This window comes from Triplophysa rosa, linkage group LG9, assembly GCF_024868665.1.
Source record: "Triplophysa rosa linkage group LG9, Trosa_1v2, whole genome shotgun sequence".
NCBI lineage: Eukaryota > Metazoa > Chordata > Actinopteri > Cypriniformes > Nemacheilidae > Triplophysa > Triplophysa rosa.
In genome coordinates, this window is record NC_079898.1 from 8,909,472 (window position 1) to 8,915,795 (window position 6,324).

At 51.2% G+C, this 6,324-nt stretch overlaps 1 pseudogene; it reads left to right on the plus strand.

Moving 5' to 3' along the window:
* The first annotated feature begins 4,980 nt into the window (after positions 1-4,980).
* Positions 4,981-5,834, plus strand: LOC130559264 (regucalcin-like; annotated as a pseudogene).
* The last annotated feature ends 490 nt before the right edge of the window (positions 5,835-6,324 follow it).

Consider the following 6,324-nt stretch of genomic DNA (forward strand, 5'->3'; position numbering starts at 1 on the left):
TTAGCATGCAAAGCAATGGGATTTCAACCAAAATGTTTTAATATTTTTAAATAATTATAAAGTAATTTTTCCTACTATGGTACAGAGTATGTGAGCAGAGCTGAGCGGTGAGAATTTCTGCTCCCCGCTCACGTGGGTGTTCGCTCCCCCCGCTCCACCGCTCAAAGTGAACCAGACCTCTCCGCTCAATTCCGCTCCCCGCTCACCTATAATTTCATCCCGCTCCGGTGAAATCACTCCACGCTCGCTCAAATTTAAAATTCCTCTGCATGCCTAACACCTTCCGTTTTCAACCGAAACCTTACCCCTCGTTTACACCGCACACATCTGTGGCACGTTACGGCTCCGACGCGGCTACCGGAACTGATCACGGTCATTCTAGTCTATGCTTGTGTTTACACCAGATGCGTCGCGGTACGTTTCAAAAGCATCCCTCGCTAAACATAGGCGCCTAGTCTATTTTTGGCGAACCGGAGCAAGACAGAGCGATCACTCCGGCCTTTGGATAAAAACCCGCTCCACGCTCCGACTATATTTTGCACGCTCCGACTATATTTTGCATGCTCCACTCCCCGCTCGCTCCCCGGGCGCTCATATGCTCTGCTATGGTAGCCAATGGTGGTCAAGAACTGTTTGGCTATAATCATTCTTTCAAATATCTTTCTCTGTGTTCATAAGATCAAAGATTTTTTACAGATTTGGAACAATTCGAGAGTGAGTAAATGATGACAGAATTTTTATTTTTGGGTGAACTATTCGTTTAAGCAATATCACAATGCAAGAGTGCTTCTCTTATATTGAAAAACGAATATCGAAAAACCATCATTATTTTCGTCACGAGGTTGTGTCACACATTAAACACTCCTGCACCTGTGACGCTATAGCCTACCTTTATACAACCATAGACATACCTAGACGCGGCATTGTCTGCTGTTAGATTTCAAAAACACAACAAATCCACCAGAAACACCCCTGGAATATTAAGAGTGGCCAAATCAACAATTTTATACATTCTGGGGAAAAAACACACTGGTGAGTTCAGCAACAAATAATCCTGGACGTCTATATAAGATAACAGGGTGGACGATGGCATTATCCTTTAAAAAAAAAAACTTCACAATGTCCAGACAAATAAGGAACATAACGAACATATAACGAAATGTTAACTTTTGAAAGTATCATTTCAAATACGGTACAACAGCACTTCTATATACCACTGCAGTGTGCCGCAATGTACAGCATCTGATAAATTTCTCTCTGCTTTAAGTCTCGCCAACCGGAAACTGCCGAGGGTTCTTCTTGTGAAACGCGGAAGTAACGCATACATAGCCCATTGATGCCAGAAAATATCCTTTGGGAACAGTTATACTTTTTAAGGGTTAATCAGTGACTTGAATTGATGGCGGGTGTATATTAGTTCATATTTAACTTAAGTCTGAATGTGATTGGTTGATTTCAAACACTACCACAATCCCCATTATAAAAGGGTATGCACCAGTGCTCTAATTGAATCAAGGCTTATGGGGGTCCCCCATAAGTATAACACAACGTTGAGTATAATCACCAGCCCTCAGCACTCTCAGTCAGACAGTGCATTGACCTGCGTAATCGCCAGGCAGGAAAAACAGCAGAGCCGATCTCCTCCCCGGGGGCCTCCCCACGGCGAGGGTTCCGTACTGCTAGCCATCAAACCACCCCCCGCGGGGACTATGAAGCAGATCGAACCCCTAGTCCCCCTGTCTCGGTTCCTGGGATCCTGGCTTTGGATTCCCAGACCGTCATGTTGGCTAGGGAAGACGATCCGTCTCGGCTACGCGATCCAATTCGCCAGACGCCCGCCCAAGTATCGGGGCATCCTTTCTACCTCAGTCAGAGGCAGAGATGCGCCCGTGCTTCAGGCCAAGGTCGCCACCCTTCTGGCGAAGGAAGCGATCGAGCCCGTCCCTCCAGCCGAGATGTTCAATGGGTTTTACAGCCCGTACTTCATTGTCCCAAAGAAAGTCAGGGAACTGCACCCCATCCTAGATCTGCGTGCCCTGAACAAGCACCTACACAAGCTGCCATTCAGGATAATCACGCAGAGGCGCATCCTGACGTCTGTCAGATGTCAGGATTGGTTCATGGCAATCGACCTGAAGGACGCGTACTTTCATGTCTCGATCCTCCCTCGGCATCGGCCGTTCCTACGGTTCGCTTTCGAGGGGCGGGCATATCAGTCCGTATCATATCAGGGCGGGCATCCTCCCCTTCTTTCTGTCCCTGTCTCCATGGGTCTTCACGAAGATCGTGGAAGCCACCCTCCTTCCCCTCAGGGAAAGAGGTGTGCGGGTACTAAACTATCTCGACGACTGGCTCATCTTGGCACACTCGCGAGATCTGTTGTGTACACACAGGGACCTGGTGCTCCGGCATCTAGATCGTTTGGGGCTACAGGTCAACTGGGAAAGCTCTCCCCCTTGCAGAGCATCCTCTTTCTCTGTATGGAACTCGACTCTGTCTCCATGACAGCGCGACTGACTACAGAGCGCGCTCAGTCAGTGTTGAACTGCCTGAAACAGGCAGTCAGCGGTCCCCCTGAAACAATTTCAGAGGCTCCTGGGGCACATGGCGTCCTTGGTGGGGGTGGTCCCCCTCGGGTTGTTGCACATGCGACCGCTCCAACACTGGCTACAGAGTCAGGTTCCCTGGAGAGCGTGGCACACCGGCAGCAGGCGTATGGTCATCACGCCTTTCTGCCAACACACCCTGACCCCCTGGTCTTCAATGACCTTCTTGTGGACAGGGGTCCCCCTAGGGCATGTGTCAAGGCACGTCGTGGTGACCATGGATGCCTCCCTGCAGGGTTGGGGTGCCGTGTGCAACGGGCACGCAGTGTCGGGGAGGTGGAGGGGCTCCCGCCTGCTTTGGCATATCAACTGCCTGGAGCAGCCGACGCGCTCCGTCAGTCGACGCCTCGCGGAGAGTGGCGACTCCATCCCCGCGCAGTCCGGCTCATATGGGAGCAGTTCGGCCAGGCGCAGGTGGACCTGTTTGCCTCCCCGGACTCCACCCATTGTCCGCTTTGGTACTCCCTGACCGGGGGGACCCCTCGGCACGGATGCCCTAGCGCACAGCTGGCCGCGGGACAAGCGGAAGTATGCCTTCCCCCAGTGAGCCTTATTGCACAGACCCTGTTCAAGGTCAGGGAAGAGGAGCATCAAGTGTTACTAGTTGCGCCTTATTGGCCCAACCGGACTTGGTTCTCAGAGCTAGTGCTTCTGACAACAACTTCCCCCTGGCCGATTCCCCTGATGAAGGACCTTCTTTCGCAGGGGAAGGGCACGTTATGGCATCCCAGGCCAGACCTCTGGAACCTCCATGTCTGGCCCCTGGAAAAAGTGTATGTTGCCGCCATCGCCACACATCACGAACCAGTTGCTGGCAAGTCTCTAGGACAGCACGACCTGGTCATTAGGTTCCTTAGGGGCGCGAGAAGGCTGAATCCGCCTCGTCCGCGCTCCGTACCCTCTTGGGACCTTGAAGTGGTCCTGGCGGGCCTCCAGAGGCCCCCCTTCGAGCCCCTGGGAGAGGCCGCTCTTTCTCATCTTACGATAAAGACGGCCCTCCTGGTGGCGCTCGCCTCCATCAAGAGGTTAGGGGACCTTCAAGCATTCTCTGTGTCCACGGAATGCCTAGAATTCGGGCCTGGAGACTCTCACGTAATCCTGAGACCACGGCCTGGCTACGTGCCCAAGGTTCCCACCACTCCCTTCCGGGACCAGGTGGTGAACTTGCAGGCGCTCCCCTGGGGAGGAAGACCCAACCCCATCCGTGTTGTGTCCAGTACACATGCTGCGCCTCTACTTCAGAAGCTCTGAGCAGCTCTTTGTCTGTTTTGGAGGTCAGCAGAAGGGGAGGGCTGTCTCCAAACAGAGACTGGCGCACTGGATCGTGGATGCCGTTGCTACAGCATACTGATCTCAAGATCGCCTCTGCCCATTAGGAGTGAGGGCACATTCCACTCGTGGTGTAGCCTCCTCATGGGCACTGGCTCAGGGCGCCTCTCTGGCAGACATTTGCAGAGCTGCGGGTTGGACTACGCCCAACACCTTCGCGAGGTTCTACAACCTCCGCGTGGAACCGGTGTCAGCCCGTGTCTTGCAGGGCAACAGGTAAGACCGGCGACCGATAGGGCGTACGCCTGCGAAAGCGCCTTCCCCCCTTCCTCTAGGTGGGTCAGTGCGCTAATTCCGCCTCCCTTCTTTCCCCACTGGGTAAAGAACAGGCATTCCATCCATCACTAAGCACCTTAGGCCGGGGAACAGTTGAGTTATCTACCACATAGCTCTAACCGGACCTAGTGCTCCAGATGTGGTAACCCCTCCCCACTGGGTGGTTCCGTCTGATGTATCCTCATGATTGGTTCCCACCTCGGCAACCCATGACCTCCCTAGGTGGACTTCCACCTTGCGGTTAACTCCTTCAGTCCGCACATTTTCCCATGAGTTCTCCCCTGATGGTGAGACCATGTTGGTGTCTCCACTAATTCCTCCCTACGGTAGGTAGTGGTCTCTGTAGCGTTTTTCCCCCAGGGGGGAATAATGCTTACCCAGTGGCCCTTACAGTGCCGGGCGGCTTCTCGCTGTTAGAGAATCAAGGCCTCCGCCCGTGACGGCCGGTGGCAGGGGCTTCCCACCTTTTCTTCAAAAGCTCTGGGACCCCCTACCTCTCCACTGGACGGTTACAATTTCGTGCTAGCGCTCACGTCTGACTCGCCCAGGCCAGGGCATCTCCCACTGGATCACCGCATCTTCTACCACATCGACAGCCTGCTGTACATGACTACGACATCCAGACTGGATGTCCATGCTGTATTTTCAGTATGTGTATTGAAGCTGACCGCAGAGGGGTTTACAGGGTGGAAACCGACGAAGATATACCAGACGGCATGTGCATAGACCCTACAATAATACAGTGCATTAGGGTTTGCTGTATGCTAAGTGTATAGTTATATAAAAGTGTAATGTATTGCAGTTCATTTTATTATACCCACGTTTCCCCCACCGTGTCCGGGTACCATGGGAATAGAACTGCCGCCGGCCGTGGTGGAGAGGAAACCGGGGTCTGTGTACACGCTTTATCCTGACCGTTCATCATTCAGACCAGGTGGACATCTCCCACAGTTTGGACTGGTCCCTGGATCACCGCATCTTCTACCACATCGACAGCCTGTCGTACATGACTACGACATCCAGACTGGATGTCCATACTGTATTTTCAGTATGTGTGTGTGTGTATTGAAGCTGACCACAGAGGGGTTTACAGGGTGGAGCCCGACGAAGATATACCAGACGGCATGTGCATAGACCCAGAGGGCATCGGTGGGTCGCCTGCTACAACGGAGGAAGAGATTTGCGCATTGACCCACAAACAGGTGTGTGAGTTTGTAAAAGCCTTTGCCGTGTGTGTTTGTGTTGCTGGAGGAAAATGAACCACACTAAAATTACATTTTGAGACCATTTATTGCAATAAAGGCTTTAAAACGGCCATCTTTATCTGAATGACTTCTTTCAGGCACCCGACTGCAGACAGTGAAACTTCCAGGAGAAGACCACCTCATGTTGGGAAGGTGGGAAGGATCACGCTGATCTGTACGTCACCATCACAGCGTCTAAAGACATGGATGGAGATTCACTGGCCAAACAGCCCGTGGCTGGCTGCATATTTAAGGTGACATAACACATAAGGTGACATCACGGGGTGACATCATAACTGACACATAATATCCTTTATTCTCACCGCAGGTTACGGGTGTGGGAGTGACGGGCATTCCATCCTTCTCATGTACTGGATAAAAACCAAGAAGACAGCGATGATGCTTATTAAACCGTCCAATTTTTTCCTGCCGAAACAACATGATTATTTTACCACCGTTGTAATGTGCAACCGTCGCTTTAATGCACGCCTTAGGTGAGATGAAAACTCTTTGTTTCGTGGTATTAGACAAGGAAAATATTTGCCTTAAACTGATTTAATAGACCTTATCAGCGGATGTACAGAGTAGTAAAGGATTGACGCATTTCGATCTGCTTACATTAACCAAACTCTGGAACAAAAGTATTAATAAAGATTTCCAGGGATGGATTTGATAGAGATCATAATTCCACATTTGCAATGTTTATTATTATGATCTCAACGTGCTGCTGCCAAACAGAGGTGTGAAGTGAGCTGATCAGACACGTTATATGGTGTATTAATGATGGTGCTATGTACAATGACAACGATTGCTTACTACAGTTGCGTTTTCCATGTTGATGTCTGTTAAAATCAAAAGAGACAATTTTT